General features: G+C 53.8%; 1 protein-coding gene across 3 annotated transcripts in view; it reads right to left on the bottom strand.

The window, feature by feature from the left end:
- The window catches only part of ETS1 (ETS proto-oncogene 1, transcription factor), a 71,751-nt gene extending 67,592 nt beyond the window's left edge, over positions 1–4,159 (bottom strand). For 2 of the 3 annotated variants that reach the window (XM_026097286.2, XM_026097287.2), the window contains exon 1: positions 4,030–4,158. The gene's annotated coding sequence lies outside the window, so the exon portion shown is untranslated. Of the gene's footprint in view, positions 1–4,029 lie in introns of all 3 variants that reach the window. The other variant, XM_064524340.1, reaches the window with a different exon arrangement.
- Between the last annotated feature and the right edge of the window lie 18,984 nt (positions 4,160–23,143).

Raw genomic sequence — 23,143 nt, 5'->3', positions numbered from 1 at the left:
GGATGGAGAAGACCAACCCTGCTAGCAAACAGGCAGAGCAGGTGAGCAGATTCTGTGCAGACACACACCCCAAAATTATGCTCTGGGAAAACAGGAATGCAAGGCTGGCAGCAGGAGGCAAGATGACTTCAGAAAGGGAGCTCTGGCATGCTTTGTCTGGGCTAATTTTAACAGAACTTCCACCACTTCCCATAGGAAACTACTTCACAGCCCAATACATCTCTCACTGTCAGCAAGTTTCCCTGATGTTCAGGTGATATTTTTCTTCTCTTTAGCTTCCTCTAAGATGAGCCTCAACAGTTCCTCTCCTCCCTTTGGATGCCAGGAGGTAGCTTTAATGACCACTCAGGAGCTTGCAGCCCGACTAAATCCTGCCCTCAACGCCAGCGTTCTGCACGTCAGGTAACTCGGCCAATATTAGGGGAATAACTGCAGATTTACACCAAGATAATCAAGAACCGCAGCGTGCTGAGAACTGTTAATAAATAAAAGCGGGATCTGAACCATTTGGTAAAATCCTTAATGACTTAACAGCTTGACTTCAGGGTTATTGTTTGCTATTATTATTTGAGTCTTATTGTGAAAACGTGTGGGAGGAGCAGCATTTTTTTTTAGGGCTCGATCAAATACCAGCCAAAGCTATTAGACTCTTGGGTCATTTCTAAGCTAAATTAAAATTTTCATTTCATCCCTCCTCTTTTACAGGAGATTTCTTTTAATTAACTACCAAATTTAGTGTGAAAAGGGAAAAACTATTTTTTCCTCCCCATGATGAACACATACACCTTTGCAGAAGTTAGGAGGGAGTAAAAAAATACATATTAAAGCAAGGCTAAATTTGTGTGCTATGTTTATGAAGACCCTTCACAATAATGCCATAAAGGATCTCAGTATTATACTGTTTAAAAGATGGGGAATGGGGAGGCAGAGCGAGGCTGGAGGACTTTCCTGCGGCAGAGACAAGGCCAGCAGCCCCCCTCTCTGTTTCCCAGTTTAGCGGTCTCTGCACGGATCCCCGCTGTCTTTTGTAAAAGCCCAGGGCTCAGATTGCTCCCCAATTTCTGGGTCGCAGGGCCACGCTCAGCCTCTGCCCATCCCGTACCCATCAGTCCCAGGCTGGCGTCTCAGTTAAAGTGTCACATGAGGGTACCACACTGGGGACGGCCGCAAAACAGGATCTGGGTGCTTTTCTCCATCCTGATAAACCAAGAAGGTTCCCCTTCCGCCAGCTTAGGCAGGGAGCCGGGAGGAAGGGACAACACTCGCAACCCCATCGCAGCATTTCTGTCCTCAAGAACCTGAACAAAGTCTTTAAAAATTGCACACCTCCAATGCAACCATCCTCCGTGGGCTGCTGCGTCGGGGTGGCTCGCTGACCCGAAGCTGCTTAGTGATGGCCATTTTATTTTTGCATCAAGTAATAATTTATCATCTCCGAGGGGGTGGGGAAAATAGCTCATGGAAATGACATTCTTCCGCAAGGTTTTAACCTGTGAAATGCTGGCATTTTCCAGGCTGTCTGCCAATTTAAGTCCCAGGAGAAACAGTGTTTGTAGATCTGCTGGTACATTAAAAACTCATTCAGTTCATCAAATCCTGGCACCAACTTTAAAATAAAAGGAGCATTCCTAATGCAGGGATACAAGCAGTACAAATGAGCATGCTTCACTTGCTGCAGAGAAGACTATTTACAAAACATGCTTTTTAACAGATTGCTGCCTGCTGTCTCCGTTTCACATCATGGGAATTTACATTTATTATGATTTTGAAACTTTGCAGCAATGGCAAAGATAATACCTAATTTACTGAGGGGAAGCCAGGAAGAATGGTAAATAATGATGCTATGGTAAACACAGCCAGAGCCCTTCTGCACTCTCTGTAAATACTCAAAGCGATTAAATGGCTTGACGTAGAAAGTGAGGGAGAGAGGTCGAGCATCTGAGCCCCTAAGCCGTTATCTTAACGCCACGGCAGCGATTGCCGTTGGATTAGCGGCGCTTTAAGGATGTTGTCCGCACTGTTTCTGGGGACGGCGTGCCCAGGAGGGCAGGGAGGGGGCGGCTTGTCAGCACACCGCTATCTGCTTTAATGCCGTGCCCTTTCTTTCTGCAGCGGCTGCCAGATCTGAAGCAGATTTGATGGTGCCTTAAGAGCCTTCCCACTTGGATGGACCAACTCTATCCAGGCTGGATTACAGCGCTAGCAAGACAGCACCAGGTTGGTTAAGGTTTGGACCAGCCAGATACATACATGCACACACAAGCCCTTGCTCCCTGAGCTTGGCACTAAACCACTTTCTGATTTAGACTTCTCCTTTACCCAACTCATTAGTCCATGAAAAAAAAAAATACTAGCTATCACTATTTTATGATTAAGCTAAAATAATGCTGCCATCGACAGCACCATCAAATCTATAGTAAACTGACATCTGGAAGTCCTGCCAAGGACGCAGGTTTAGGTGAGACACTAAACCAGAGCAGCCGTCGCCATTAAATCGTGCTGCGCTCTCAGATCATAATTGCTATTTGTAATTGCAGGAAGATGTGAACAGGAGGGAGGGGGTAATTAGGTCACCTGTTATTTCCCTCATGCATTTCCCTCCGTGAAGGAACAGACTTAAAGCACAACATCATGGACCAGATCCTCAAGTGGGGCAAAGCGGAGTGGGGAAGAAGCGGATATGTTTCTCGTTATTCAGTGAGAGATCAGCTGCCGCAGAGCAGCCAGCTCTGCTGGCGCTTTGAAAATCCCACTGGGCACCTCTCGTCACCATTAGGTATCCAAACGGCTTTAGAAAGCTCGATCATGCTTAGTTTCTCTGTGCCTCAGCTTGCCAAATGTGCAAAGGGGGCAATAACCCGGGGCTGCTTGGTGCCTCTGAGAGCACGTGGGACCCTGAAGCACAGCAGAGAGGCTGAGGGCAGGTGACACAGAAATACCGATGCACAGATGTGCACAGATGTTGGATGCACAACAGACTTCCCTAAAAACTAAAGCCACCAGATAAACACTGCCATTCTCTGCTGCCCCAGGTGAAAATGTCTGGGTAGCCCAAAATATCTGGCTTGCCAGAAAATTGTTTACATGACATTCAGGGGCAAGATAAAAACCAGCAGAATTAGAGGCAGCACGAACAGCCTGTAACCAGGAAACCACGCTGGAGCCAGCCCACAGCCCCCAAAGGTGTCAGTTGACAGCACTGGATGGGAAGTCGATGGTAACTGTAATACCAAATGAGTGGCCACATGCAAAGCAATAATTTAGAGGCTAATAGGAACGTGGAAGGCCTTGACTGTGCTTCTCGGGCACTCACGGATCCCGCTGGCATTTTCGGCTGGGTGAGAGAGGCAGGATTGTGCCCTTCCCAGGGAATGGCAACAACATATCTGCAAATCCCTGCGGCTGCCGCATGTCAGGGCTCTGAGCTCCAGCTGCTCCCAAAAGCAAACGCTGGCCCATGTGGCATTTTCTGCCTGTTGGAGGATACCGTTGCTATTAAAAACATGCAGAGGTGCAGAAACAACCCCCTTACAAGCAGTCCTCAGCCCCCCGTACCGGGGGGGAAAGCCAGCGTGCGCGCAGCACAGCGCTGTGCTGGCTGGAGGGAGCTGAGCGAGCGTCTGAGCCCGGGCGCTCCGCTTCTCCCCCTGCCTCGCAACAAAAACAAACCAGCAGCATCAAAACATAGGCAACTCGGAAAAACAAAATGAACTGCAAACTCAACTGACTGTAGTAATGCCTAGGAGCAGCCTTCTACCCCTAGGTGAGGAAAACAATAGTGTTCTCCTAAACACACATATAAACTTTATATGCCCTATGGAAAATGGATTTTTAGGGGAATAGCTCAGATATTTACAAAATCCCGCCGTGCTATTAGCAAACACACGAATCAATGATGGAGTGAAACTGTTAATGGGGAGAGCAAAAGTAAATCATTAGCAAAACAAATCTTAGATGTCCTGAAAATGAACACAGGTACCTACAGCCCACAAAAGAGTTTAAAAAGAACCTCTCCCCGCCGTCACTTACTACTTCTCTGAGAGACCGGGGAAAACGGTTATGTCCTCCACGGCTTGCCACACTTGTCTCCGATCTCTTCCCAACTACCTGGCGCTATCCTCTGCGCTGGAGCGGGAGAGGATGGAAATACCATGGTGTTTGCAGCAGGGCCGCCTATTCAAAGGGAGGGGGAGTGGTCAGCCCCGCATCCAGGGCGGTGGGAAAGGCGAGCTCCGCTCCATGCCGTCGGCAGCCGCCACGGCCAGCCGGGACAAGCCACCTCTCCGGCTGGCGTGCCGCGCGCTGCTGGCCGGTGGGGGCAAAAAAAGAGCATTTCTTGGGGGGAGAAAGCCCCCCGTGAGCCCCTGCTGTGGGGAGGCTAGCTGTGAGAGCGGCCTCCACGCGGCTCCGACGTCAGATTATTTCTGTAAAGTGAGCTTAGCCTGTTTTGCAAGTGTCAGTCAGTTGGGCCCCACAAAGTCCTTATGAAGTGGAAATTATTTTTTCATGGAGGCTTTAAAAAAAAGGCGTGCAGAGCCCGGTCAGGGCAAGGGTTAGCCAGCCACAGCCTGAGCGCTGATCCCTTAACCCCAGCTCAGCTGCTGCCTCTCCCTGGAGGTGCCTGACACCAGAAACTGCTGTTTCTTCCTAAAAAGTCCTCTGGGCGCCGCTGAGTGTCCTGCTCGCATGCATGTCCCAGGGCTCTGCTGGCTCCACGGGGCTTTTCGGTGCCTCCCTCGCCCCTAAGCCTGGGCAGGATCCGGCCATTGGGCTCCCCTGCTCCTGCAGATTCAGCCCAGCAGCCTGCTCCGAAACCCCCTCTGCTCCCGGGCATGCCGAAAAAAGCAATGGTAGCTGCCGCTTGCTTTTAAAAACAGCGGCTGAGGGGATCTCCCCTTATTAAAGGCAGCATACTGGAGAGAGCGCTCCGACAGCGCTGGGAGCTGCTGGTTTGGTCCCCTCCCCAGACCGAGGGGACGGCCCGAGCTCACGGCGTCCCCAGGGATGGCTTTGGACGCAGGTGCTGGAGGCGGCTGCGGGGTGGCAGGGCCCCCCGAGAAGCTGCGCGGGAGAGGCATGGCCAGAGCTCTGCCAGCTGGGCTGGCACTCGGGGAGAGGGAGGGGGCCAGAAGCCCAGCTTGCAGCTCGCTCACCCCAAGGATTTCGGTGTAAAATGCCCAGAGGACTCTGCGAGAGCAGGGCCTGGGGTTCCCCTCTCCCAGCACCTCTGCGTCCCCCTCTCCGGCCTCCCCAGCCCTCACGGCAAGGCCAGGGACCTCCCCAGCCCCAGCGCTGCCCTCAGGGCCCGGACACAGGAGCAAGCGCCCCTCTCGCCTCTCGTGCTCTCCCCGCCAGCCAGGCTGCCTTTTCCTCCAGGAGAGGGCTCCAGGCGGAAAATCCGCTCAGGCTCGAGCCCCGGAGCCGAGTCACGCCGAGTCACGACGGCTGTTGAGGCAACACAAGTCTGTTTACGGAGAAAACAGCAGGCTGGGAACAGCTGCTCTGATTTCCCCTAGAAATGCTAATGGCGAACTTTAATATAGCGGTGACAGTGGGGACACAGCCGTGGGATTCAGCCCTTATTACCTGAGTATAGTGACACAGTAATGCTCTGCTTGCCGGAATATTTGCAAAAGCAGACAGTTTCCAGGAAATTTCGCAGCATCTTCACAATACAAAAATGCAGACTGTACATCTAAGTGTTGTCGCTGGAAATGCAGGCTGAAGCATCAGTCAGTCTAGGGAGAGAAATAACTCCTGGGGATCTCCTGGCCCGGTTCAAACACTGGATACTTCCAGCCAAGCAGACAAGTGCAAAGTGCAGACCAAAACAGTATTTGCAGAAGCTATCAGGTGGATAATTTCTGCCAGCACCAGCTTTTATGGCATCGACTGCTGCCAAATGCTTCCTAGAGAAATTAAATATGCAAAACCGTAGTGCTCACAGGCGTAGAGGACTGTCCTGTTCGTCTCCTCCCAGCCCAGGAGACCCCGGTTGCTCAAATGCATATAGTGACAAATACAGAAGCAATATTTATGTGCCTAAAGCTATTAACAAGTACTTTGAGGATTTCCTCAAGCTCCTAAGTGAAAAGTGAATTTCCATTTTAGCCCCTGCCTTAACTTAGAAGCACACGGCAACAGGTGGCCTGAATATACGTTACCTGTTGAACTTGCAGCACAGATCCCGCTTGTAGCTATTTTAACTCAGGAAATTATTCACAGGGTTCCATCTTCTCAGGAAGGTTTCCAGCCTTCGGGGCTGCGGTACAAAGGCTCGGTCGCGTCTGAGAGCCGAAGGGAGGGAATTCATCCAACAGTCAGTTTTTATCTGGGCAACTCTTCCCCAAGGCTGCAGGGTAACCCTGCTGGCAGCTGCAGACAAGATGTCTTTCCCGGGGCGGGCGGGTTTGCTCTGGAGCAGACGGTTCTTCAGATGCACTAATCTATATATTAATAGCCTCTGTATGCGGCTGTCCGATGGACTGCGTGTCTGCAAAATGGAGAGGCTTCTGGTTTAGCTGTTCTTTACAACGCGGCACGGTGTCTGCTGCACACAGACCGCCTCGCTCGTCTGGGGCAGGGCTTGCACGTGGAGGCCTGGTGTCACGGTCACTGATGCCACTTTGGTCACCTGAGGCAGTTGCCTTGGCTGGCAGCAAAAGGGTAGGTTATATTTAGGGTGGTTCACAGAAGTTATCATAAAACTGTAGTGTATAAAAAAGGACTTTCAGTTCCAGATGGTTTGAGTTTTCTCTGTACTTGTAAAAAAATAAAATGATCCCTTAATGCTTAATCGAAGTAGTTATTAATGTTTTTACCAAACCTGAATTGTCTCACGAGTGTTTCGCAGGCTGTGCACTGGTCGGCTGTTCATATTTCAGTGGCACATAGCAAGCTCGAATGACATCCTGGCCTCCCTGGAAGGTGCTGGGCATACACGACAGCAGAAAGAGCACCTTTTCCAGTGAGTTAAGGCATCTGTATCTCCATTTGGCAGGTAGAAGAATGGACGGAGAATGAGAGTAGCATCACACTGAAGAAGGCTGCAGCTGGGGAGGATCACTGAGGGCGACAGGATGAATGAAGAAAGCACCACATCACTTTATTGACCTGTAAGTATCATCATTCCTGAATGACACTGGAAAAACAGAGTAGGAGCTGGTAAAGTCACCCTGAGCGCCTGATCCTGTCTGCTATCAGTTGGTGTTACATGATGGCCCCAGTACCAGGGAGCAAAGCATGGGAAAAGCTGATTTGGAGGGTTGTAGCGATTCCCAGGCGTTATTTGCACTGGGAAAAGACGATACAGCCCGATCAAGGTGTTGCCCCTTGCAAAATACCAAAAGCTGTTGTTATTTGATCACGTGGAAGTGATTGCTGTTGGAGGTGAGCAGATTTGGCCTCCCTGCTGCTCAGATTCAGCGCATGAGCAGCCAAGGCAAGAAGATGGATCCAGAAAGTGGACAGAGCCCAAAAAGCAATCTCCCGGTGCTTGTGACTGTTACGGCAGGTTTACCCAGGCCGCAGCAGTGTTCCCTCCCAACCCCTCTTGCAATCAAGACGATGGCGCGTTGCATGTGCCGCAGATGCTTCAGCAGTGGTCCACGAAGAGCCGCGCACATCTGGCCGCCAGGCGTGGAGGCTTTCCGTCGCTGGCTAGCCTCGAAAGCAAACCGGAGTCGCCAGCGGAGCTCGTCCCTCCTGGCCCAGCAGGCAGAGAAGGGGACGGAAACCTGACCAGCTGTTACCCCCGGTGCCTCCTTGTACGGGACCCGGGGACGTCAGCAAGCCCCCTCCAAGCCAAGGGGAAGCATGTCCCCTAGAGCCCGAGGACAGGCTTTGCCAGCCCTGGGTCAGGAGGGAGCTCAGATCCCCGGTCCTGGGTACATGTGATGGGCACAGGATATAAGCTAAAACGAAAGGCGATTCTGGGGGCATCTGGAAAGCTAAAACTGGTCCACACATGACTTTTGTGAGGCTTTATTAGGTTAGAAGCAGCTACAGATGAATCTCCTTCATATGGACTGAGTTAACTGGTATAAACTTACTCATATGTGGTTTATCTTACTTCTCTAAGGGGCACAAGAACTGTGCAGCAAGCGGCTCTAAATAACCCTGGGGTCTGAAGATGTTGGAAGGGTGTGGGTGTGATATGATGTGTGGAAAGATTCCTGCGCTCTACTTTGAGTTTTGATTTTTAATACAGCCTCCCTCTCCACATATGACTATAAATATTTACATATATATGTGTGTGTGTGTCTGTGATAAAACCAAAAATAGCACTAACTCCTGTCAAAATTTTCATTCTGGAAGAGGAAGTGAGAAATTTCCACTCAGCTCTCAGTGTGATATTAAGCAACATCTCTAAGGAAGTTCTAGCCATAACATTACCAGTCTGAGCCTGTAAGATGCAAATTTGTGAATTTTGCCATGTAAGCACAAACAATAATCAGTTTTCTAAGAGCTGGCATAAAGATTATTGTTCTGATCTCCTTTTTGCAGGTGCCTGCCCCATTCGCACAGTGGAAGGACATGTGGGAACTCCTGAAAGCTGTAATAAAAAGGTAAATCAATTATCATTTGTGAAAATGCTAACTGGAAAACCAGTTACCGTTTACCAGTTCTCATATCAAGAAAAATCAGACCTGTTGGTGGGGGAGGATATCTTTTATTAGACCATCTGATATATTCAGCAAAAACAGACGGGGTTTCTTCACACATATCCCCTTCACATCTGCAAATTAAAATCCTTGTCCAAAATGATTTAATCTAGGACTGTAAAGCCAGATTTCAGAAGTGCTCTTTTCCCATTCAAGTGTATAAATAAAGATCAGCTTTACAAAATGCTATCAACTAACAAGTCCTGCTAGAACACATCTGGCCAGATTTCCCAAAGGATTCAGCAGCCAGTTAATTACTTGCTCTGTATTACTTAACTTACTAATAGCATGGGTGTGAAAAGAGAGATATTTTTATTTTCTTTTATCTGTTAAAATATTCCCCTCATCTTGCTTTAGTGCAATGCAAAACGCTGATGGAAATGTTGACGTTTTAAAAAAGTCAACTGCTTCTCAAGGCAGTCCAAAAATACAGAAAATTAATTGAGATCGCTTAACTGCTTCCCTTTGCATCTCCTCTTAAAAAGTAAGATTAACACTGCAATGAAAATGTCTCATAAAAAAGACAATCTGAAAATAATAACCAGCTTATTATGATTCAACTGTGATGATAACAAAATGATAAGTTGTTATTGCTGTTGCTGTTGACTAAGGACTCTGGCTGAAATCTGAAATGTGGGTCCCGTTGCGCCGGCGGCTCTGTCTGACAGCCCTTTCCTTCGAGGGTGAATGAAGGGAATGAACAGGGGGGACCGAGAGCAGATGAGAGAGGCACAGATATTGTTTTGGGTTGGGGTCAGAGGCTAAAATGGATTCACTCGGCAGTAGCACAGCGTGACACTTGGCACTGTTCTCTTTTATGTGTTGGGGTCTGCACGGTACGCAGCCTTGCCCCAAGAGTGGGGTGAGGTGGCGTTGACGTCCTGGGTTGGAAAGACCTTCAAGCAGCGCCTCCAAAAATGCTAGGGACGGGCTGAGCGGTGGAAAGATCCCGCTCTGCCGTCAGGGCACCTCCGACCACGGGCAGCGGGGCTGAGCCTCCCTTTGAGGCACTGCCTGGAGAGCTGGCCCCTCTTTTGGACCAGAATTTGGTTTCCAGTTGTTTCCCCTCCAGGTGGTCTTCTTGATCCTGGTAGATCTTTTTTAGCATGGAGAGAGGAGCGCCTAAGCAGCAGGGCACGGCACAGCATGTCCGTAAATCAGCGGTTAGCCCCGCTGCGTGATCCCAGGCCCGAAGAAAGGAGCGGTTGGCTTCCCAGCCCCACCGTTTCGTGACTCATCACTTGACTCAGACCCAGCACAGCAGATCCTTTGAAGTTTCTAGGCTCCTGCTTTCATGGCTCACATCTTTCCAATGTCAGAAATGCCACTATGCGTGGGGGGAGGAGGAGGAAAAAACTCGAATGACGTAAGAATTAAGAGAGATTTCATTGCATTTGGGTTATACGGCTAGTTGATAGACCTGGGAAATTCTCTTTTTCTTGAGGCCTTTTTACTTGTCAGACGGAGCATTTTGTTCTCCATCAGCTGACAAACACACAACAGAATTTAACGATGTTTCAGTGGCTTTTACAATAATCTCTGGAGGCCCCAGCTGAAATCTGTGCCCTGCAGGGTCTGGTGCCGTACGACGGTACCGCCAGAGACAGGCTGTGCCTCGGCAGTTACGTGCTCAGCAAAGAAAATATTATTATCCTGTGTTTATGCTTGAGGAACTGTCGCGCAGGGAAGTTATGCGATGTGCCCAGGAGCCAAATGTCGACTGCAGCCGTTCCAGCGTGCTGCTTTCATCGCCCTGCTAAACCCACGCACCAATTTACATATCTTCCAAAATCCGTTTGTTATTGGCGTGCGTAGGGGGAAAAAACGGTAGCAGAAACGCGAGGCTCAATTCTGTGGAAGTGAGTTATGAACGTGTCCTTTACCTCTCCGTTTATCTTCCACGCGGTTCCGGGTCAAGGCAAGGTTTGTCTGCGGCACTAGGAAAAGATTAGGCTTTAGGAGCAGCTGTAGCTTCTCATATGCAATCCCAGCACTCCGCCGAGTGCTTTGGACAGATCCTCCTTCGCCTGCTCCGTCCGTTAGCGGGGAGCCCAGCCGGCCAGGCGGGATAACAGGACGCAGGTGACGTCCCCAGAGAGGCGTGCTGCTCCCCTCCCCGAAGGATGCCACGAGCTCGGGAGGAGCAAAGGGGAAAAGGGGGGTTACAGCAGCAGGTGTGATGCCTGGCCGGCAATGGAGGGGTTATTTACGGCCCAGGCTCTGGATCGGGGCGCTGGGTCCCACATGTGAAGTGAAAGTGGAAGTGCGTGGGTGGGAGGGGAAGCAGCAGCGTCTCGTTTATCAGCACGGGGCCGAGCCGGTTTCCACCCCGCCGGAGGCCGCAGGGCGTTTTGCGTCTCCCAAGGCGTTTTCTTCCCCAGCTCATCTGCGCTGCAGAGCCCGCGCGCGCGAGGCAGCGAGTGGGTACCGGGGGAGCCCGGGGGCCCACGGGCACGTCGCCAGCCGCCCCGGGGAGTCTGCAAGGAGGAGCATCGCCCGGGGGGCGGTGGAGATCCCCCTGCCCAGCGCGGGCCCCCGGCAGCCGGCAGGGAGGAATTGGGTGCCCCTCGCTGCCGTCGCGGGGCCTCCTCCAGCCGGTGCGTTGGCGTGCCCGTCCTTGCCGCAGCTCTCCGAGGAGGCATCCCGCACAGCCCGGGTGCCCGCCGAAGTCTGCGCTCGCGGGTGCAGGCCTGTGGTTTTAAAGAGCAGCGGGGGACAGAGCGGGGGGGGTCACGCGGGGGTTAGCTGATGAACAGCAAACAATCCTAATTTATGCAAAAAAGCAGTCTGGAAAAAATGACATTCCTGGTTGTCTGCATATATAATATACAGAAATCCTAAATAAAGGAGCCAAAGATGTTTCTATGAATTAGACCTTTATCCTGCCACCACCCCAGAGCGCAGCCCATGAATTTGGGTGAGTTTGCCTTTTTAATTGCTCTGTCTCTCTAATGCAGGCTATTTAGAAAAAGCAAAACAATGCCCTATTGGAAGTGAGACAGGTCATTTGGGCTATGACTTTTATCTGGTTTTCCACCATCCCCAGCTTGCCTCTTAGACGACAAGCAAGCCATTAATGTCTGGTAGCGTAGCTTTGCTTGCAGCTTGGGAACCACAGCACAGATCGCTGCGCGTGGTGCCCCGTGATGCGTTTAAGGCCAGCCCATGTCCCAGTGCCAATTGATGCCTTTCCACCTGGCTTCCCGCACGGCAAGGGACTTCTCTGCAGCGCAGACCACGTCCACGTTAAAATACATCCATCGCCGCCCCGTTGGTCTCAGCGGAGGTGCTCTGGTGTGGAGGCCTGGAGACAGGAGCCTGTTCTGATAAAACTCCCGACCGCGCAGGTGCGGGCTTTGCTTTTGATCCTCGGCTCTGAACATTTGGCTCTGCATTAGGATATGGTCTGCAGTTGTTTCCAAAGGCCTTTCGCTTTCAGAGGACCTCTGCTAGTGGCTGCAACGCCTGCAGAAAGCAAGCTAAGGGCCGTATGTGCCCTTTAGTAACGCCTGGTTTCTCCTGCTGATGAGTCTCCATCTTTTATCCTCTACGGGGTCTCTGCACTGCCTTGTCCTGCTGCAGATCGTCCTGGCAGAGCTGTTTTGCTCCTGCTGCAGCTCCTTAGGAGACCCAGCACTCGGTCCTGGTGCCATCGGTGAACTCAGCCCTTCCTCCGCGGGAAGGCTGGACCCCGAGCCAGCGAAGGGCAGTCTCTGTGCAATGGTATCGTGTCAGCCAGCCTTCACAAGCTGGGAACACGTGCGTTTTTGGCATTAAGCCGGGAATAATCTGATTCCCAAAGACGCTTCTGAGCCTCTTGCTCCTATTTCCATCATTAGGGACCTGAATACACGTCCCTTGCCAGAGAGCTGGCTTGCCCGGATCTTCAGGCAGTGCTGGGTGTCACAGATTAGTTTCAGAAACAGCGTAACTCGGGGCTCAGGGGTCGCGATGGCCTTCGTATTTCCCATGCACGCCCGCCTTGGATCATCTCGCTGTGCAGAGATGTGATTTCTGGCTGTTCCTTCTGCTCGCGGGAGGAACACACACTGCTGGTGTTGTTAACCCTCGTCCTTCCCCGGACGTCCTTCCCCTTCCCCCAGCCTCGCGCAGCTGGCACCGAGTCTGTGGGTTTTTGAAGTCAACGGGAGTTTGGCCTGGATAAGGCTCGCAGGGTGGTTTTTGGCTCTCCTGATTGAAGCTGCTTCCAAAAGTCGACGAATGCAACTTTCAGCACATCCCGAGGCACCGGGGCTCACAGCTTCTCTCCACTTCAGCCTCGATAAATCTCCCCCTGAGACTTTATAAAACCCAGCTGGGGGTTTTGTTTTATTTTGGCCTCACGCGCTGCCCGCGGAGGCACCAGCACCGGGCACTGAGGTGAGCGCTGACACCGCCTGACTCATCCTCGTGCGAATGGGACAAGCGTTTTTTTTAATCCCATCCTGAGCATCTGTGGGCTGAAGGGGACCTCGCTGAAACACGAAGCGCTCTGAGTTTACCTCCCCCTGCAATGAGCTTCATTAGCTCGTGCAGGCGGTTCCAGCTTTTAATGGATGCAGCAAATGGGAGAAATAAAATAAATACTACAATCAAAGTGCTTAAACCTACGCCTCGTCGATGCCAACACAAACCCTGAATCGGAGGAAGCATTAAGCTAAATATAGATCCTCGAGCAAAATCGGAGAGCTTTTATTTTTTCTTTTTTTCTTTTTTTCTAGGTTCATACTGTAAAACATCTGCTGAACAGTTTCCTATAACTGTTTTTGGCTTTTAAATCAAAGAAAGAAGAAACAATGTCCCATTTTTGTAGGGAGAGAAGCGGGGGGGGGAATAATAGACCTTCCTCTCAAAGCAGGATGACAGTGAGGATAGAAATAGAAAGGGGAGAGCTTTGAAACATCTTGAGCCCAGACAAGAAGCGGGTGGAGAGCAGGTTCAGGTATCTCTTGCTTGTCTTGGCCCTGTCCCGTTTTAAGGCCGTGCGGCTGACGGCCCCGAGGGAGACGGCTGCGCGGAGCGGCGTGGGTGAAGAGGGAGCGGAAAAGCCCGGGGGTGACGGTGCAGCTGGGGGTACGCGGTATCCAGGAAGGCACGCGGGGCCGGCAGCTCCCTTCGATGCCGAGGAAAATGCAGTTGTTTTGAAAGAGAAGGAAGGGGAGGAGTTTTGCTGCGGTTGTGATGGCTTTGCCACATGGGTCCCTCGGCCCGAAAGAAAACCCCGGACTTGGGGCTGAGGGATCTCCTGGCCAAGCTTCTCCAGGGTGCTCCAGCGCTGCGGCCGGCTTGAGGCCCTGGATGGGCCCTGGCTGCCCACCACGTGTCCGGATGGTCCCCTGAGCCCGTGGGGACGTTGGCCCAAGAACCGTGGCCGAGCCCGTGGCCCCGAGACGCTGGGGTCCCCACGGCACGACTGCCACCCCGCAGGAGGTCCGAAGGCTCGGCGGAGCCTCCCGCTCTCCAGGGCCACCTCCGGGGAGGCCACCGAGCCTCTCAGCCTCTCAGGGACCGGCGGGGCTGGCGGCACGGTCGCACCTCTCGGGCTTCTTGGCAGCGGTGCCTCCGCAGAGCCTTTTCCTGCCGAGCCACAGGATGCGATGACGGCGCGGCCGGGAAAGCTTCAAAACAAGGGCGAACAATCAGAGCCTGGGTGCGGGGCGCGCATCGGCTCGCGGGATTAGCGCCCGGCTCGGCTCGGAGCGGTGACCGAGACCAGATGAATCTCGCTTCCCGTCTGTAACGCGGGTCCGACTGTGCCTTGCTCGGTCCTCCACGACCTACAGGCGTCCCGGCGCAGCGAGCGGGGTGGCTGGACGGGACAAGCGACTTTCCGCCGTTGGGCATCGGGGAGCGCCGATATGACTAAGAAATGTGCAGACCTTTTTTATTTGTTTCCCCCGAAAGTTGCTTAGCTACGCAGGAACCCAAGCCCCCTCCGGAGCCCAGGGCCTGGTGAATCAGTTCCTGCGCAGCTCCGCAGAGGGGGGACGCGAGAAACGCTCTTTCCCATGGCTTTGTCACAGGCTGTGCTGGATTCCCTGCTTTCAGGTCCTGGTTAGGCCGTGGTGGAGACCCACCTGGTTACAGAGGTTTCTCGCCCCCGTGGTTACGTGGCCGTATGACACGAAAGCGAGATGCTCGTGATGCTGGGTGACCTGGTGGTGCTCAGCACCTTCTGGTCCTTCATGGAGAACCTCAACCGTAACACCACTGCCGTTGCCCCCAGGCAGCAGCCGGGCTCGGCGTGGGTCTGGGGGCCCCCAGCAGCCTGACGAGCCCCTGGGCTCTCCGTGGGGCCGCGCAGGGGCGGAAAGCCAGGCTCTGCCCCTCCTCAGCCCTCCGGCACGGCTCTGCCCAGCCGACCCCTCCGAGGGAACCTGCTGCACCAAAGCGACTCCGAACAAAAACCAGGAGCGGGGAAGTGGCAGGCGAGGGCCTGTGTCAGATCAGCCCCAGCCCCGGGAAGAAATAATTGAAACAAGGCTTAAGCACGCGCCAGGAGACGGGACGTGGCTGGCGAGACCCACTCGCTGCCAGCCCTCCCTGGGCAAGCGACCGCCCAGCGCGGCGGGTTGGGTGCTGCTGGTGGCCTTGGGGACAGTGGGGTCCCGGGGAAACGGGGCTGCAGAGGACGAAGGGAGCTGCGGGCATTAGGTGACATCCAGCTAGGGAAAAAACAGCTCTGGAATAAACCTTCTCAGGGCGGAGAGGGTCTCTGTTATCCTTAAATACCAGCTTTCAGGCCCATTTATCCAGGCTGGCTTGTGTGCGAGCGTGTCACCGTGCCGGGAGAGGCGGCCCGCGGGGGCACGGCCGGGCGTCGGCAAAGCAGCCGGAGCGCCGGCCGCGAGCAGAGGTTCACAGCTCGCGCGCTGGGACGGCTCCAGCTATTTTCGTTCCCTCTCCCAGGCTCTTTCATTCATGCTTCCTCTCGCTTCTCCCCAGTGCATTTCTCACTCACGCTCTCATTCATGCTCGCTCGCTCATTCGCGTTTTCCTGGCTGTATTTTTAGCTCCCTGGCCGTTCGGAGGATGTGAACATTATCCCTGAGTCATGACTTTGCGAGGAAACAGGCAGCCGGGGCTCCCATTACAGCCCGCCAGGGCTCTTATCAGCCGCGGCGCAGGCCGGCTGGCGCGGGGGGCTGCGCCTCGCCGCCCCTCTCCCCTTCCTTCGGCCCCGCGCCCGTCCCCCCCGCGGCATGCCGTGTCGTGCCGCGGCGCTCGGCGGGTTAAAACGAAGACGGACAGCCAGGAAATGGGAGGAAAGCGCCGGGGGCAAAGAGCATCTGCGGGGCCGGGGGGGCATGGCAGCTACCGCCGGCGCGGAGGGGGCCGGCAGAGGGGTCCAGCCCCGGCTCGGCGGCCGGCCACGCGGTACCGGCCCCCGGGGGCTTGCTCGGGAGCTCGCTGCGGATTTGGAAAAGGCGAAGCCCCGGCGGGGCTGATTCGGGAGGTTTGGCTTGCCGGGGCGTCCGGTTTTGCCCTAAAGCAGCAGCCCAGGGTCCGTTCCCGGCCGCGAGCACCGCGCCGGCTCGGGGTGGTTCATGCCCGCCGCTTGTTCGTGCGTCGTTCCAAAACGCCGGCGATGTTTCGGGTGCTGGCGAAAAGCGGAGCACCTTCGGAGGGCATAAAAACCAGCACAGCAAAATAAACAGTCCTGGGTTGGATGTGTCTCGGTGCTGTTCAGGATTCTGCCATTTTGATGCATTATTCCCCCCGGGATTATTATTATTTTTTGCCCTGAGGCCAGTTCCCTGCTCTGCTGCCAGCCCTGGGGCAGGGGAGAGAGAACGGGCAGGCGCTGAGCCGGGCAGGGGCAGGAGGAGGGCTGGGGGGCAGCGGCAGGGGCTGCCGAGGAAGAGGAGGCTCCCTGGCCCCCGGCCTCGGGAGCCCGCCTGGGGCCAGCCCAAGCCGTGACAGTGCAGATCACGTCCGAGTGACCCCTCGGGAGGGGGACGAGAGGCGGCGGAGGCCCGGGGCCACCTATCTCGGCTCTCATCTGCCTCCCCGCACGTCGAAGCGCCGGGGAGGCCCCAGGCCGCCGCTCGCCCCAGCCTCGCTTATCTCGGCGGCGTGAGGCTCCGCTTCGCCTGCTCGTGACGCGCGGGGCTGTTTGCAGCTCGCTTCCCCCGGCTTTCCTCCCTAACCCTCCGGTTATCTCCCGATGCTCTCCGCCTCCCTTTCCCACCCCTCAGCTTATTTTAGCTGCCTCTTCCTGCCCCGGCGGCTGGGGCTGCTGGGCCCCCGGCGCCCCGGCTCTGCCCCAGCTTGCACGCCGCACCGCCCCGCTCCGTCGCGTTGAAGCAGGGACTCCCGGCCCTGCCGCTCGCGAGGCGCCTGGGGCTCCTCCGTCGTGACCCCGGGGTGCAGATGCTGCTGCATCCCCGCTCGGAGCGTGTCTGCTCAAGGGCAAGCAAAACCGATGCGACTGCACGCATATTAAAGGTTTGCACGGGGTCACAAAGGCGAGGGAGAAAAACCCGTCAAGGGCTATTAAAGAAACCACTTTGGGGTCAGGAAATCCCAGTGCTGGGAGCTCGGCGAGGAGCCCAGGGAGGACCGGGCGGGCTCCCCGAACGTCCCCGCAGGCTCCTGGTTCACGCGCCCCCGAGGCCGGGGGCTTTCTCCGCCGGGGAGGACCAGGGCACTGGGAGGGGAGCAGGGAAACTGAGCCCCGGCACCGCGGATGGGGCATCGGCTTCTCCCAGCCTTGCAACGCGGGGGGCTCCCAAACCCGGCTGCGCTGTTTGGGGGGTTGCAGGGGGAGATCAGGACCTTAATGATCGTGTTTGTGCAAGAAAGGAGCCGGTTTACAATCGCAGAGGCAAAACAGCCCGAGAGTGGAAGTCAGGGTTTCCTGGGCTGAGCCCCGTTGCTAAATAAAAGACAAAGGAAAGAATAATTAGATGCCCTTAATTGTTCGGAGGACTTCTGCTGGCGGCCAGCCCTTGTCTCGGGAGGACGCTGCCCCAGCATTACCCAGCGCGCCTGCGATACCGCTCGTGTGGATTGAATTTATTTTAAGCACCGCTGCTCCCCGCCAGCCCTCCCATCCTCTGCGGCCCCTCGGGTCGCCCGGCCTCGCTCGCCAGGACTGCTTCCCAGCGCAGAGCCTTCCCAGCCGCATCCCGCCCGGAGCCGAGCCGGCGTTCGGCGGCGCAAGCAGAGCTTGGAGAGACGGCGTCCGAGTGAGCGGAAGGGGGATGAGCGGGCTCGGAGCCGCGCCGGTGCCTCGCGAGGTCCCACACGAAGCATCCCCCATTCCTGCAATCTGCCCCCGTTGCACCAGCTGCTCCTGGAAACGTCGTCTTTGCAAAGGGCTTTTACCGGCAATAAGGCCGAGAAACCCTTGGAAACCCATGCAAGACACAGCGAAGACAATTATAAAAAGGAAACTCACAGTTATAAGCAAAGAATGTGCAAATGATAGGAAAATATTTGAAGAGCGCTCGCCTGTGAGACGTCTGCGAGGCGAGCGCGGCTGGTTTAGCCGTGCAGGCATTAAAAGCCTCCTCTGCCCTCGCTGCTCACCTGTGCTCTGGCTTATGTGCTTCCCCATTAGCGTTTATGCACTGTGATGGCTGTTATTTTGCTGTGTGATGGATACGGCCCTTTCGGCAAGCCTTGGGACGCTGCCTAGAATTACAAGCAATTTAATAACAGGGAGCCAAATGTGCTGCGGCCCTGCTTTCGCTCCTAGTTATTGATGAACCACCTCGGCTTTCACCAGGAGTTGCAGCAAGCCACCTCCCCTCCAGATGAGTCAGGGCGGTCTGCAATAATCCCGCTCAGAAACGTTTAATATCTACCGACATCAGGCCCTGGCAGGCTCGTGCAGGGAGCAAGCGCTGCTGACCTTTTGAAGTTAAAATATTTTGTTTGTAAAGGGCCAAAACGACTGTTTTTGTCTTTTTCAGAATTATTTTCCATTCATCCTCCGACCTTGCTCCAATGTTGGGGTGGCCTGGGGTCTCTGGTGCTCCCGGGCAACAAGCCCTGCTGCTCCCCAGCGCAGGTATTTGTTACGCCGAAACCTGCAGTCTGCTCCTCACCGGCCTCCTCGAAGCTGTTCTTGCTTTTTTTCAAAACCCCAAACCTTTGTAGTTCACCTTTAAAGCCCGTTTTTTTTTTTTTTTGCTGCCTCTCGCGGCTGCGGCAGGCAGGCAGCGTCCCAGGCAGCCGCCTCTCCTGCAGCGAAGGAAGCGTTTCGCTCCCCGCGGGCGGTCCGTGGCCCCGCTTTGCCGGCTCGGGGGGCCGCACGCACCTCCTGAAGGCAGCCCGGCACAGGGGACGGGACCCCCGCGGTCCCCCCACGCTCCACGAGGCTCACGCAGCAAAACCCATCCTCAGCAGGCTTTAACGCCCCTCGGGGAGGAGGGGGATTTTGTTGTCTTCGTTATACAGTGGGGAGAAGCCAAAACGCAAAGACGGGGAAGGATTTGCCCCCCTGCAGCAGGGAGGTCCCCGTCCCTTGGCTCTGCCGGTGCTGCGCTCCGGGGACAGACTCCCCCCAGCTCGATTTAATATCCCGAGAGACCCCCAGCTTCAGCAAACGCACACACATTTCCGATATTTTAGTTGTGTTAAAAGCACCCTGTCCAGGGAGGAGTGGGTAAAACCCTCACTGGCGTTGCAGAGGAGCCCTTCCATCCCTGCCGCTAAAAAATGTCTCAGTTTGTAATGCGCTTTTCTGTCTTTCTGCTTGGGCAATGAAAGAAAACATTTTAATCAGTTTCGCTTCCTTTTATTAGCGGTTGCCAGTCGATGCCACTTTTAAGTTCTTGTGTATCAGCACCGGGCTGCAGTGTTTGGGTTGCAACGTTACAATGTTTTCATTTAAATTAAAAGGAGTAGTTAATGCAAAGGCATCTGGAGGGGGGGAGGAGGTGTAAAAGACGCGTATTTTTTTCATGTTAAGGTGGATTTGAACTCTTCAAGAGAGTTTCTAAACTGTCATCTGGAGGCTTCACTTGAAAGATAACCTCTGCGTGAAACAACATCTGAGCGCGTTTACAGAGAGCTGCAGTGAAAGCGTGGCGTGTGCCCGGGCACCTCTCGCCACGGCAGGCTTGCACGCGTCCCCAGGCACCTTGCATTATGCATTTTTTTTATTTCATATGGCATTAAGTATATGCATGCACTTAACGTTTTCCCTTTCTATGAAGCGACGCTCTTGGCTTTGATGCGTTTCTGGAATTGTTTTAAACCTGCAGCAGCGGCAGCCCGAAAAGCATCTTTGGGAGCCGCCTGGTGCCGTCCAGCCAGCACTGCAAGCCCTGGGCTGCGGCCAGGAATCGGCTGCGAAGGGCTCGAGTTGAGTGAGCCTCAGCGAAGTGTAGCACAAACCGTCCTTCCTCTTTGGCGGAGGTCACAAGATCTGGCAGGTGCAGACAAGCTCGTAGCTGAAGACAGAGTCCTTTTCTGTCCCCTTTTTCTCCTTCAGGGAGGTGAAAGTCATAGGGCAACATATTCTTTTCATATTAGACCAACCGATGCAGCTGGAAAACATGCGCAGGGGTTTAAACTCATCAACTGCTCTTTGGTCTCCAGTCTTTTCAGTTCACCTTTGTCAGATGTGAAGCGTAACGTAGCTGTTAACGTATTTGGGTCATTCTTCTCATCTTCATTTTTCACCCAATGGATTCATTTGCTACTGGATATTCTGGCCTGCTTTCTACATTCATCTCCCAAGCACTGAAAGAGAGAGGTGGAGCCAAAACTATATTCTCTGAGCTCCCCTAATTTTGGCCAGTGAGCTTGCGGGGCCAAGACGTTTGCACTAGCTTTGGCTGCTGCAGTTATTGTGAGAAGAGTTCACTTGGGAGGAAAGGACGGGGAGGGCAAAAATGGGCACTTCCAAGGGGTAAATACAGAAGATGTGGAAAGAGGAGAGGTGCTGGAGAAGGTGCATTTGTGGTCACGGCTTGAAAGCCTATCCATCCCCAGGAGCCAAAAGCAGCGATCACATCTGAAGATGTTTTTTGGGGGGTAGCATGAAAGGAGCTTGGTGGATTCTCAGTCCGTTTCCAGCTCAAACCACCACAACCACCACCTGGGCTGAACAGGCAGGTGTGGGGTAATGAAAGCAGCAGGGAGAGGGTCACCCCGCACGGCGACATACCCGACTGCACGCTGCAGCCGCCGCACCGGCCGGCTTACCCGTACGTGCACCCGGCTCGCGGTGGGCAGGCCTGGGGAAAGCTTGCGCACACTGACTCATTCCTGAACTTTGAGCCTGTCTGTCTACTCTGCTTTTCTGACCGATGAAGCCTTGGTTTCCTCATTATTTTACTGCATCAGATCAAACGCCCAAGTCTCTTGTTCTCCTCCTGGGGAAGAACACCCCTCGGGGGTTTCTGCTTCGTGGCAATCCAGTAACTGTGAAGGAGCTGAGTCTGACCCGTGTCAGCATTTGGGATGCTAACCACGCCAAACTCTTCCCCTCCTGTCTGTCCCTCCTTCTCTCCCTGCTCAGTTGTCCCACAGCGGCAGAGCTGGGGAGCCAAGCGCAGCAACCCGGACCAGCCACGCCGGAGGAGTCGGGTGCTTCTTGGTGCAGGCGTCTCTGCGAGGCAGATGCAGATGGTGCCTCCAGCAGCAGCTATCTGCCCAGGCAGGGGGGCAGCCTGCCGAACCCGAATCCTACAGTCTCTTGACTGCCTCCAAGGTCTCCTGCTGGCCCTCTGGGCTCTTCTTCCCAGCTAAACTCTAGAGGAGAAATAATTTACTGCCAAATGACATTGTTTCAGGTACCAGCAAAAATAAATCCGTAGGTACTGGTAGCATTCCAGGCAGTTCAGACGCTTTCCCATACCCTGGGGTGCTTTGATTTTAAAGGCACGTGAAGAGTCCCATACTTTGGCTGCAGATCTGAACTTTCATAGATCTTAAAGCCAGGGAGGACCATAGATTATCCAGCCTGACTTCCTGTCTAACGCAGGCCATATGATTCTATCCCATTATTCCTACAGTGAGCCCAATAATTCGTGTTTGGCTATACATCTCTTCCAAAAAGGCATCCGGTCTTGATTTTAAGACTTCAAGAGATGGAGAATCCATCACTTCCCGTGGCAGCTTGTGCCAACGGTTATTTCTAATAAAGAAGGAAGCTATTTAGAGCCAAGCTTACATGTCAGAATCCTCTTCGGATAAAAAAACACTCACAGGCAGCCTCACCGATAAAATAAAAGCACAAAGCAGTCACTGAAGAAGGATCTTGCACCCAGAAGTGTCTGCTCTCTCCCACTGTTGCAGCTGATCTATCAAAAGTTACTGCTTTTCACTACAAGCTTCATCTCCCGTAGCCCATCATGGCTATAAAAACACTGCTACAGCAGGTCTGCACATTCGTTATAACATGGTTATCTTTCACGGAGGCAACTCAGCACGTTTCACAGCGAGTCCTCCCCAGGAGCGTTAGCCATTCCTGGCCAACCCATCCAGCCCCCCCCCCCGGTCCAGCTGATGCTCCGCTCTGTCGGAAACACCTCCGTGGAGGCTCTCCCCAACCTGTGTGACACCATCTCTAGCTAAGGCTGGAAGCCACAGGGAGCAGGGAAGAGGTCGCTGCTTGCAGCCCCACTACGTTATCAGAACAGCTATGTGGACACCTGAGTCTAAGTCATTCTTTCCAGGTTTTGTGAGTTCAAGTCTCTTTGCTTTCCCAGCATCAGAGCGAGACAAGCCTTGGCCACATGCCAGCTGGCTGAGCCTCAACCCAGACAGGACAGTCAACACTGGTAAGCAGGAGGAAGTATTTGGGAGAGCCGATGACAAATATGACTGTGCCTTAGAGGTAGGACATATGTCCTCTCATTATTCACTCACTTGGCGTCATCCTTAAGCCTGGATTCCCATCATACCTGACAGGGGATGTGCTTGGACTTATTATTGGGTAGAATCTGATAACCAAGGCTTTGCCCTGCTGACATCCACACCTTCTTGCCATACACAGAGATGGTGAATTATCTCTATGTGGCCCTCCCAGTGCCCTCAGCATGTATGAGAGTGTGCAAAACCAGATGTTCTTGTAACCAGCTTTTACTGAGTTATTTATATCCATATAATATTTGATGCTTCCTGTTCTATTAAAGGGCTTCAGGTCCCCAAGATATTTTCAAAGCTGTAAAGCGGCAAGGGCCATATGAGATCCTGGAGCATCCTGGACATCTCAGCTCCAGGAATGCTTCCACAGAGCTGGGAAGCCGGGCAGCGTAGGAGAAGGAGGGAAGGATGGGAGTTCTTCTGCAGTATCTTGACAAATTAATGCACTAAGATAAAAACTTGCGTTTCTGTAGAAGGGCTGTCCAGATCCTTAGTGAAGAGATTTGGCACTAGCTGAGCACCTATATGAATCAATCTTAAAGTGCATCTGTGGGAACTCATTTGTGCATATGGTTTAAATAACCCTTACTTTGCTGGAGGAGGATTCCCAGCATTGCAACTGAGTTCAGCTGATGCCTTGTCGGGTAGAACCA

The sequence above is a fragment of the Dromaius novaehollandiae genome, chromosome 21, assembly GCF_036370855.1.
Source record: "Dromaius novaehollandiae isolate bDroNov1 chromosome 21, bDroNov1.hap1, whole genome shotgun sequence".
In the NCBI taxonomy this organism is placed as follows: domain Eukaryota; kingdom Metazoa; phylum Chordata; class Aves; order Casuariiformes; family Dromaiidae; genus Dromaius; species Dromaius novaehollandiae.
Note: the sequence above shows the minus strand (reverse complement) of the source record. Positions and strands in the feature narration are given on the sequence as shown.